The sequence below is a fragment of the Chiloscyllium punctatum genome, chromosome 41 (genome assembly GCF_047496795.1).
Source record: "Chiloscyllium punctatum isolate Juve2018m chromosome 41, sChiPun1.3, whole genome shotgun sequence".
Taxonomy (NCBI): Eukaryota; Metazoa; Chordata; class Chondrichthyes; order Orectolobiformes; family Hemiscylliidae; genus Chiloscyllium; species Chiloscyllium punctatum.
Window position 1 is genome coordinate 40,448,446 of NC_092779.1, and position 12,303 is coordinate 40,460,748.

Here is a 12,303-nt window from a genome sequence, read left to right on the forward strand (position 1 = left end):
TTACTACAAATGATAGTGATTACATGATCATTATTAGGCTAGCTTCTTATTCCAGATTTTTATTGAAATCAAATTTCACCATCTGCTATTGTAGAATTCAAATCCATGTCCCAAGAACATTAGCCTGGAGTTTGGTTAATAGAACACGTTTACGCATGTGAATTTACGAGTGCATTTACATGTGTTTCTTTGTGCTCAACATTTTTTTACATGATTCTCTAAATCACTTAATAGGGTTGTTGCTTTATTCTATCTTCTGTCTGAATTTCGCTTTGTGTTAAGGGTTCCAGTTGCAGTGCTTTTAAATAACCCCTGTTCATCCAGATCTTGGCCTTCAATTAAGACATCTATTATGTGACCCAATATGCTTTGATGACTTCTGTAGATAAGGTTTAAAGAAGACACCTATTCGTGAGAATCCTTATCTATCCACAAAACTTCAGCCAAAAATGTAGTATATATATCTGTTCTAAATAAGCATGAATCTGCTGGTCCAGCCATTGCTTCAGTTGTTGCTCACTCACGTTGATTGTGATCTTATAGTCAGGATATTGTTGTTGATAAGCAATCTGACAGCTGCCAGCTGCTTTGCTGCAGATTCCAACATGTTTACTATTTTTAATTTGATCATCTCCAAGTGCCATTACTTAAAAAAAGAAATTAGCTTTGGAGAAAGCAGCATAAGAAAACTGCAGCCTTGCATCTCTGAAAGAAGTCAAGATAGTGGTATGAATAAGGTAGCACAGACATTTGAAATTAGATCCTATTACTGCTATATTGAAAATATAGGAAATCTGCTGTGAAGGTAGATTGAATGATTAGCTGATTCCTTTCAACAGCACTGAGGTAAAGATAAAACAAGTCAAACAATCCATGTTTTGTAATTTATCCACTGCAGATGGCTTAAAGAGATAAGGTGAGGTTCCACAAAGTGAAAATCCTCTGACAAACCATGAGCTAAACTGTCTCTGAAATGTGCACTTAACTCTTTATTGAGGCTGGTTTCACTGTTTATATAGGGTACTAATGGTAGCTTGAATATTTTGATTAAATGGGTAGATCTGCAGTAATATTAAATATATATGTGCATCATTCTTTTTTCTATATAGATGCAATATGGAATCTGCCTGAAATTAAAAACATGAGAATGTTAACTCCATTCTACCTTTGCAGATGTCAACTACACTATTGAAAAAATAAATTTATAAATAGCGAACAATTTGCATGGTTTAATAAAACTAATTGAGCAAAAAAAGTTCTACCTGGCTTGGATATAAAATATCACATTTCTAAATTGGAATTAACATTCCCTGTTGAAGGAAGAAAACTGCGGAAAGTTGACCAGTTCAAATCAAAACAACTGACCAGTCAAATTGAAGACACTTTATAACAATTATGACATTTATTTATCAGTCAAAATCCAACAAGGCAAATGAATAATCTGGTAAAGCAGCACATGAAGTAAATATCAACTTACGAAAGATTGCCTGAAAGACCTTGTCTGTAAAACATCAAAAGTCTTCTTAAACCATTTATCTTGCCTCACAGCAATTTATCTTCACATTTTTATCTACAACAGGAAAAACAGCATCAAGAATGATATCTGTCATAGAACAGTGTTTGATAGATTACAAAGTTGGATGTAAAGGAAATTTACAAAAATGCTACATTGCTGAGTGCACCTTATCTGTGCATACTGCAGCTCCTGACATTGAATGTTTTGCATATTTAACAATCTGAATCAGATCTCTGATTTTGACACTGAGAATTATCGGCCCAGAGTTTGCATTAAAATAACAGTGAAACCATGAGTTTTCATTGCTCTTAAGGAGTAAATGTGGGGTTGGTGATGATGTAGTGGTAATATGGAATCATAAAGAAGAGGCCCTTCAGCCAATTGAGTCTGTCCTGGCAAAAATACACTAAATCTACACTCTAGACTCATTGTCCAGCACTAGTCCAGTAGCCTTGAATGTCACGACACTTCAAGTGCTCATCCAAGTACTTTATTAAAGGTTGTGAGTTTCCTGCCTCAACTACCCTCCCAGATAGTGCATTCCAGACCCCATTACCATCTGGGTGAAAAATGTTTACCTCAAGTCCCCTCTGAATCTTTTGCCTTTCACCTCAAAATTATGCTGATCTTTGATTGATCCTTTAACTAAACAGCTGCTTTCTATTCACCCTACTGATGTCCCTTATAATTTTATACATCTCTATCATGTACTTTCTCAACATGCTCTGCTCCAAAGAAAATAACCCTTGTAAACTAAAAATAAGTAAAATAAAACAAAGAACTACAGATGCAGAAGATCTAAAACAAAAACATAAATTGAAGGAAAAACTTAGTCTGTCTAGCAGCATCTGTAGAGAAAAAGCAGACTTGTCCAGCCTCTCTTTGGAGCTAAGATACTCCATCCCAGGCAACACCCCAATGAATCTCCTCTGAACCCCCTCCAGCGCAATCACATCTTTCCTATCATATGATGACCAGAACTGCACACAGCACTCCAACTGTGGCCAAACCAAAGTCCTGTACAGCTCTACATAATGTCACTGCTCTTATAATCTACACAACTAGTAAAGGCAGGTCTCCCAAAAGCATTCTTAACTACCCTCCCCAGTCAACTTCAGGGATCTGTGGATAAGCACACCAAGTTTCCTCTGTTCCTCTGAGCTTCGTAATGTTCAGCCATTCACTATTACTTGTTTCAAACTGCCTCACCAAATATTTATCAAGATTAAATTCTATCATATCACTTAATTAGTAATCCAGTTCACCCATCTAATGTTCTTGGGACACTGGTTTGAATCCCACTGAATGGTGAAATTTTAAACAAGCTTAAATTTATAAAAGCTAGCCTAATGGCTATCATTGAATTTCATTTTTTTAAACAAAGCTGGTATTAATAATGGTGACCATGAAATCATTATTAATAAGAGAGTAGATCTGAATTTTACATTGCCCATACCATAACATGGTTGAAGTGTATAAGTAGGCCAGATTTAGAAGTTGATGGTTTCATCATCTGAGGACCAGAAGTGGGAAGAAAGGAGGATGTATCCTTCAGGAGGTGTGCTGTATGCAACAGAGGCACTTTCACACAATGAGACCCACCTATTTGTGCTTCCTTAACTGGCCTCCACAGACCAATTCACCTATCTGCCCCAGCACCTTTCTAGGGTATTGGATCCCTCTCTACTCAAAAAGTGCAAGACTTAACTGGGTTTGGAAAGTTTCTTCATGGGCTTGCTTGCAGTCCTAGCTGCAATCATGACTGAGTTCTAGCATTGACAGAACTGATGAAGGGCTTTTGCCCGAAATGTCGATTTTACTGCTCCTCGGATGCTGCCTGAACTGCTGTGCTCTTCCAGCATCACTAATCCAGGATCTGGTTTCCAGCATCTGCAGTCATTGTTTTTACCTAGAACTACCAGAATGCCTGGCCAATCAAATTGACCAGTTGTTCTCAAGGGTGTGACTTCCTCTCACTGAAGGGTGCAACTCCCACACTCTGATAGTTTAGATATCTACCACCATATTTCCAACACGGGAAGCCTCTTTTTAAGTCAGTCAGTTTGAGTGACTTTTGCAGCAGATGGTGAAAAATAGTTCTACATTCCAATAAAATTTAACCCATTATGTCTTCATTCATGCAAAACAATCTCTTGAGAAATGAAAACAAACTATTAAGACTGTAGATTTCCATTTCTTTAGGTTTCAAGCATTGTTGTACGTTTTAAAATATGAAGAAAATAATGTTCTTTAAAATTTTATTTTGGTCTCTGCTATTTGCCTCTTTTTCTCCAATAAGTCAACCTTGGTTTCCCTGCCTATTTTTTGCTTTCTTTACGTTTGGAATTGAACAACTTAGTCTTCGTGATCCAGGTTGCACATGATAAATAAGGATGCTTCAATTTGATTGTGTAATGGGGAATCCAACAGCAGGTGGAAACAGTGAGAGAGGGTGGCCAGCATGGGAATTTGAGCAGTTGTGCCAGGACTTCTAACAGGGGACATAACGGAGTGTGAGGCAGCATCTGGACGAGCCAAACAAATCCATACTTGAAAACAGGAAAACAGGAAATCCATACTTCTACTTTGATAGAAGTAGAGCTGAAAGGAAGACGGGTTTGAGAGACTAGGGATTTTTTGACCCAGTGTAGATCACAGGCTTCATTCCATGTAAGTAATTCCTTGTTTAACTTTAATTCTTTTTCATATTTGTAATAAATTGATGCCAGTGGAATAAAGAATCCCTGCTTCACTATCAATGGGCCATCTATGTATTAACATATCATGCTACATTTGTAAAAAAAAAGCTCCGGAGTGTTTGTAACTTTATCTGCAGAAACTGCTATTCTGTTTCTGATTCTGAATTATGGAAAATCACAGTTCAAAATCTTAGTGTTTCTGTGAGCCTGTGAAATGTCACAAATGACTAGGTAATTGGGCCTTATGGTGGCTCAATGATTAGCACAGCTGCCTCACAGTGCCAGTGATCCAGGTTTGATTTCTGCCTTGGGCAACCGTCTGTGTGGAGTTTGCACATTTTCCCTGTGTCTGCGTGGGTTTCCTCCGGGTGCTCCGGTTTCCTTCTACAATCCAAAGATGTGCAGATCAGGTGAATTGGCCATGCTAAATTGCCCATAGTGTTCAGGGATGTAGGTTAGGTGCATTAGTCTGGGGTAAATATAGGGGATGGGTTACTCTTCGGAGGATCAGTGTGGACTTGTTAGGCCGAAGAGCCTGTTTCCACACTTTAGGAATTCTAATTGTTTACCGCTGATTGCAAAATTCAGGTCAGTATGTTTATTTGAAGAAGCAAGGAAATGATTTTCGGTTCAGTTTGTTTTTTAAAAAATTATATTTTTACAATGCATTCACAGGAATGAAATGTAAATAAAATACTGTAGATGCCCGAAATCTGAAATGAAAACAATGTGCTGGAGAAACACATAAAGTTTGGTAGCACTTGTTGAGAGAGAATCTGTGTTAAAATTTTGAATCCAGTATGACTTGTCTTCAGAATAGTAAGACTCTCTGAAGAAGAATCCTGCTGGACAAGAAACGTTAACTCTGTTTCTGTCTTCTCAGATGCTGACAGACCCTGCTCAGTTTCTCCAGCACTTTCTAATGTTATCATAGGAATGAAACAATTAATCTTATTGTACCAGTGAGGTTTGTTTTATTCCATTGTCAGTACGCCAGAACAAAATTAAGTCGTACTCCTTTGTAGTCTCACTTCTTTGCAGTTTAGGTTTTCTCACCCAATTTAAATGAAGAGAAAATATCACAGTTATTAAGGTGCAGAAGAAGGCCATTTGGTGCGTCATGCTTGCACCAGTTCTATTTCCTAGCCAATCTCTTGCCTTTTCCCCCATAATGCTATATTCTATTTCTATCCAAATAATCTTCCAAAGCCTTCCTGACTGCATCCACCACATTTCCAGATAGTGCATTCCATATCTTAATTACTTGTGCAGAAAAGATTTTTTTTCATTCACACTTGCTTTGTTTGCACATCACTTTAAATCTATGCCCTTACGTTCTTTTCTTTCTTGTAGGAGCAGGAACACCTTCTCCCTATTTACTCTGTCCAGCGACTCACGATTTTGAAAACCTCTCTCAAAGCTCCTCCCAGCTAATTGCTCTTCAAGGAGAACAGTCACAATCTCTTCAATGTATCCTTATAACTGAAGTTTTTTTTTCATTCCTAGAATTATTTTTGTAAATATTATAGGGTATATTGTAGGTGAGTGCTTCTACCTTTCCAGTGCACTTCATTCTGAAGCTGCATGTGCCTTAACGTAAACCTGAAATCATACTTCACAATCATAGTGAACCTTAGACTGTGCTTTCAGAAAGGAATATATATCTGGTAAGTTAAGAAAACTTGAAAGTTTCAGACACTGAGTTTACTGAACAAAACCTAAGCAACAGTCAAAAAGTGTGGAGCTGGAAAAGCACAGCAGGTCAGGTAACATCTGGGGAGCAGCAGAGTTGACATTTCAGGCATAAGCCCTTCATCAGGAATTGGGGAGTGGGGTTGGTGGGGCAAGGGGGCTGAGAGATAAACAGGAGGTGTGTGGCACTGGGGGAAAGTAGCTAGGAAGGTGATAGATGGATGAAGGTGGGGGGGGGGGGGGGGTGATGGTGATAGATTGGATATATTGAAGTAGAGGTGGAGCAGATAAGTGGGAAGGAATATGGACAGGTAGCACAGTCCAAGAGGGTAGTGCTGAGTTGGAGGGTTGGATCTGGGATAAGCTGGGAGGGGAGCATGAGGAAACTGGTGAAATCGACATTGATTCCATGTGGTTGGACGGTCCCAAGGAAAAAGATGAGATGTTCTTCCAGGCATCTGGTGGCTAGGATTTGGCAGTTGAGGAGGCCCTGGACTTGCAAGTCCTTGGCTGAGTGGGAGGGAGAGTTGAAGTGGTTGGCAACAGGTTGGTTGGGTTGTTTAGTGCATTTGTCCCAATGATATGTGTCCCCAAGCAGCTCTGCCATCTCAGCCATACATTATCCATTCTCAGCTTTGCAGTGCCACAATGGGAGGCTATCTAAAGTTTTCAGACTCAAAAGGTAGTCAGGCAGTCAGAAGCAAAATGAGCTAGCACCCCTATGATTATAATAATAAGTTGTCCCAAAAGTAGCCCCATGCATCCAAGGAAATAAAGCAAACAATGGCTTGGAAAACTGAGCATGATCTCGATATGTACGTGCTTAGTTATATATGATTTTTCTAATAGAGACCAAAACCCATTTTTCAAAGTTACAAGTTTTTATTCATGTAACGCATTATGATTTCTCATTCTCCATTACACTGAAGGCACAAGAGCTTTTCATTTCTAAACCTGCAAATTATCGTCATATGAACAATGGATAAAAATGTTAAATGCTCAGATTCAGAAACTTTATGCATATGAAGTACATCGGTGCAGTAGAATCCAGTGTATAAGTTCACTTCGTGTGCTGACAATCAACAATAGGTAACAGAAACTGTGAACTCTAATTTGCTGGGAGCACTCTCAACTCTTCTCAATGAAATGCAAAATCCTCTGCTTTCTGAGGTGGTAAAAACAGACCTTATGTTGAAGAAGAGTGGGTGAGTTAGGCTACTTAATAAGACAAGAGCCCATGGTACAGTCATAGTCAATGTTTCAGGTCCGGTGACTCTTCCTCAGAACGTTATTCCCATTTACCTGCACTTGATCCATAGGTGACTATATCCCAGCATTGATTCTCAGATCTCCTCCAAAACATTTACCCCTCACCTTAAACTAATGCCTAGTCTTAGACATGTCTGCCATGGGGAAGAGATTCTCATGATCTACTCTTTGCGCACCTCTCATTTTGCATACCGTAAACAGATACCCCCTTCAGTCTCTTCTGCTCCAAGGAAAATAAACCCAGCCTATCCAGTCTGTCCTCAGGACTGAGACTTTTCATCCCAGGCAACATCCCCAGTGCAATCATGTCCTTTAGATAGTGTGGCAACCAGAAATGCACAGTATTCCAGCTGTAGGTTAAACCATGTTTTGTGGAGTTGTAACATGACTTCCTTACTCCTATATTCTGTGCCCTGGCTAATGAAGGAAGCATCCTGTATGTCTTCTTCACCACTCTGTTTACCTCCACTGACACCTTAAGGATCTACGAACCTGTATGCCAAGTTTCCTTTGTTCCACAACTTGCCTTGGATCCTCTGCACTCTTACCTTTCAGACCAGCCTTCCATGTGGGACCTTCTCAAAGGCTTTACAGAAGTCCATGCAAACCACATCAACTGCATTACCCTCATCAATACATTTCCTCACCTTTTCAAAAATCTCAATTAAAATAGAATAGCAATTTATTGTCACTTGTATTTATGAAAATACAGTAAGAGATGTATCAGTTGCCACAATTCAGTGCCATTATCATTACATAAATTATAAAAAGAAATAATTGAGACAAAGTTATGACAAGATTCATCTTTTCTCTCCCACGGCAATTGGGGTTTATGGAGTAGTTATAGCATGCCACCAATGAAGCTGGTCCTAAGGCAATCTAAGCAAGGACTTCTGGACCAGATCCTCAAGTGGCCACCGCTGAAACCGGCATCGAAACCACTGCATCATTGCCGTAGCAAAGAGGCATAGTCTGGACCCACCAAGATGCCGATGCCGAAGCCAGCGCTCAAGCTATCACCACTTCAGTCACCGTCTGAAGCTGCCACAATGCCGTTATAGCCACGAAGAGTGAAACAGAGCTACCATGTTTCCACCACTATAGCCAGGAGAAACGGACCAGATCCACTGACAATGAAACTTTCAATAAAGCACTATGGCCACGAAGAATAAACATTCTGGATCCACCACACTGCTGAAGAAGGCGCTTGCAACTGCTTTCTTCCACCTTAAATACAGAAAAGAAAAAGTAAACTTTGATACAAAAAAATGAAGAAATGAAACAAAACAAAAACAAAGAAGAGTGCAACCAGACAAATGAACGGGAATGGGAGCATACGGGCATAGAGCCTTGACATTCCTATCCTGTCACTGCTGCTATCCTATTAGTCAGATAGGATCTCCCTCTAACTATTCCTGATCAATCCCTGCCTTTCCAAATATTGATTAATCCTGATCTTCAAACTTTTTTCTAGTAATTTCCATACCACTTATGTCTGACTAATCAGTTGTAATTATCAGGCCTACCCCTGCTGCCTGTCTGGAATAAAGGAACCACATTAGCTCTCCTCACCTCATATGACACTTCACCTGTAGCTATGTGATATATTAAATATGCCAGGCCCAAGCAATCTCCTCTCTGCCTCCAAAATGAGCCTTGGATACATCTCATCAGGCCCTGGAGATTTATGTACCTGTATGCCCATTAAAACATATAATCCTTCCCTTGTTAATCTTAATATGATCGAGAACCTCATCATACTAAATGAAGTCCCTGGCTAAGTGTCTTTCTCCTTTTCTCTAGATGAGAAAAATATATTTTAAGACCTCACCCATGTCCACTAGCTCCATGTATAAGTTGGCCCTTTGGTCTCGAATACATCCCACTCTGGATGGAAGTTTGCTCATTGAGTTGGAAGGTTTGTTTTCAAATGTTTTGTCACCAATTTAGGTCACGTCACCAATGAGTCTGTGATGAAGCACTGGTGGTATGGCCTACTTTTTATTTATGTGTTTAGGTTTCCTTGGGTGGGTGACATCATTTCCTCTGGTGATGTCATTTCCTATTCTTTTTGTCAGGGGGTGGTAAATGGGATCCAAATCAATGTGTTTGTTGATAGAGTTCCAGTTGGAATGCCATGCTTCTACGAATTCTCATGCATGTCTCTATTTGGCTTGTCCTAGGATTGATATATTGTCCCAGTCAAACTGGTGTCCTTCCTCATCTGTATGTAAAGATACTAGTGAGAGTGGGCCATATCTTTTTGTGGCTAGTTGATGGTCATTTATCCTGGTGGCTACCTTTCTGCCTAATATAGTGTTTGTTACAGCTCTTGCAAGGTATTTTGTAAATGAATTGAATTGAATTGAATTGAATTTACTGTCACGTGTACCGAGGCACAGTGAAAAGCTTTGTCTTGCGAGCAATACAGGTAGATCATATAATTAAATAACATAGATTAAAATAATAGGTAAACAGTGGCAAAAACCAAAACACTAAGGGTTTGTGAGTCCATTCAGTTTTCTAACAACAGTTGGGTTGAAACTGTTCGAAAGCGGCTGGTGCGTGTGTTCAAGCTACTTTACCTTCTCCCCGATGGTAGAGGTTGTAGAAAAGCATTGCCAGAGTGAGATGGATCTTTGAGAATGCTGGTGGCCTTTCCTTGACAGCGGGCCTGATAGATGGATTCTATAGATGGGAGGTTGGCCTTTGTGATTGTCCAGGCCGAGTTCACCACTCTCTGTAACCTCCTTCGATCTTGAATGGTACAGTTGCCATACCAGGTAGTGATACATCCAGACAGATGCTCTTGATGGCACACCTATAAAAGTTGGCAAGGGTATTTGCCATCATGCCAAATTTTCTCAGCTGCCTGAGGAAGAAGAGATGTTGTTGGGCCTTTGTAACCAGTGTGCCCACATGAAGAGTCCAAGAAAGCTTATTATGGATGACCACTCCCAGGAGCTTGACACTCTCCATTCGTTCCACTTCTGTGCTATTAATGTGTAGGAGGGTATGAGTAACATCCCGCCAAAAGTTGATAATGAGTTCCTTGGTTTTACTGGCATTAAGAGCTAGATTGTTCTCAGTGCATCATTTTTCCAGGTCTTCCACCTCCCGTCTGTAGTCTGTTTTGTTGCCATCTGAGATTTGACCGACTATGGTGGTGTTATCAGCGAACTTGTAAACAACGTTAGTCTTGTATTTGGCGACACAGTCATGGGTATACAGTGAGTACAGTAAGGGGCTGATTACACACCCCCTGGTGGGGGGCTCCAGTGTTGAGTGTTAGTGACAATGAAATATTGTCCCCAGTCTTCACTGACTGTGGCCTATGGGTCAGGAAACTGAGGATCCTGTTGCAGAGAGTGTGGCTTAGTCCGAGATAACTAAGTTTAGTAATCTTTCTCGAGGGGATAATAGTGTTGAAGGTTGAACTGTAGTCAATGAATAGGATTCTTACGTAGCTGTTCTTGGTGTCAAGATGTTCTCGGGAGGAGTGAAGGGGAAGTGATATGGCATCTGATGTGGATCTGTTGGTTTGATGGCAAATTGGAGTGGACCAATGCAGACACAAGGAGAATGTGCAAACTCCACACAGACAGCCGTCCAAGTCTGGAACTTAACCAGGGTCTCTGGTGCTGTGAGGCAACAGTGCTAACCACTAAGCCACTGTGTCTGATCAAGGGCCTTTGCCCGAAACGTTGATTTTCCTGCTCCTCAGATGCTGCCTGACCTGCTGTGCTTTTCCAGCACCACTCTAATCTAGACTCTGATCTCCAGCATCTGCAGTCCTCATTTTGCCAAATTGGAGTGGGTCAAGAGTAGTGGGGAGGCTGGAATTGATTAATACCATGACCAGCCTTTCAAAGCACTTTATGACCACTGAAGTTAGGCCACTGGGCGTAATCATTGAGACATGCTGCATGAGCCTTCTTAGGCACAGAGATGATGTTGGCCCTCTTGAAACAGGCAGGGACAGTGGCCTGCTGCAGGGAGAGGTTGAAGATGTCCGAGAAGACCCCTGCCAGTTGATCTGTGCATGCTCTGAGGGCACGATCTGGTATTCCGTCTGGTCCAATCACTTTCCTTGGATTCATATGAAGGAAAACTGATCTGACCTTCTGATGCAGTGACTGGTGGGATAGGTTCATCAGGACTTGTCGGAATAGGTGTTAGCTGTCCGCCAAAATTCTGCCTAAGGCGAGCATAGAAAGTGTTGAGATGATCTGGGAGTGATGTATCATCGTCTGCTGTCTTGCAAAGGTCTCTTTTTAATACCTGTGATGTCATTCAGTCCTTGCCATAGTCGCCAGGTGTCTGTCTGGGTCTCTAGTTTGGATCGGTATTGCTCCTTGGCTGTCTTAATGGCTATGCGACGGTCAGGCTTGGATTCCTTATATTTGAGTGGGTCTCCTGATCTGAAGGTCTCAACTCTGGTTTTTAGCAGGTTCTGTATGTCCTGATTCATCCAGGGTTTCCTGTTGGAAAACACCCGGATTGACGTCCTCGGTATGCAGTCCTCCACACACTTGCTGATAAAGTCTGTGACGATGGTGGCGTCCAAGGTACCTGCAGCCTGTTTGAACACGGCCCAAACAGCACTGGGGTTGATCCTCTGCCTCCTCAGATCAGAACTGGACCTGTATCCAGGAGGGGGTCTCCTGCTTGAACTTTGGTCTGTAAGCCGGGAGAAGAAACACGGCATTGTGGCTGGAGTTCCCGAAATGAGGGCGGGAGGTGGAGTGATAGGCATCCTTCACAGTGGTGTAGCAATGGTCTAAAATGTTCGGGCCCCTGGTGGGGCAAGTAATGTTCTGGTAGTACTTGGACAACACCTTCCTTAGATTGACTTGATTCAATACAATAAACAGGGCCTTGGGGTGTTCCGTCTCCAGGGTGTTAGTGGTGGAGTACAGCACATCCAGAACTCCCTCAACCTTTGCTTGTGGCGATATGTACACAGCAATTAGTATAGCAGTGGGAAATCCCCGTGGTAGATAGAAGGGGTGGCATTTGATGGTGAGGAATTCAAGGTTTGGGGAGCACTGATTGCCAAGGGTTGCAATGTCCGTGCACCACAAGTTGTTGATTAAAAAGCAAACCCTTCCACCCTTTGTCTTACCC

At 41.3% G+C, this 12,303-nt stretch overlaps 1 long non-coding RNA gene across 1 annotated transcript; it reads right to left on the reverse strand.

Moving 5' to 3' along the window:
• Positions 1-7,981: 7,981 nt before the first annotated feature.
• LOC140465000 (uncharacterized) lies at positions 7,982-11,287 on the reverse strand. The gene is made up of 2 exons (XR_011955042.1): positions 9,762-11,287; positions 7,982-8,403 (listed from the first exon to the last, which is right to left on the reverse strand). It is a non-coding gene; the product is annotated as an uncharacterized lncRNA (long non-coding RNA).
• Between the last annotated feature and the right edge of the window lie 1,016 nt (positions 11,288-12,303).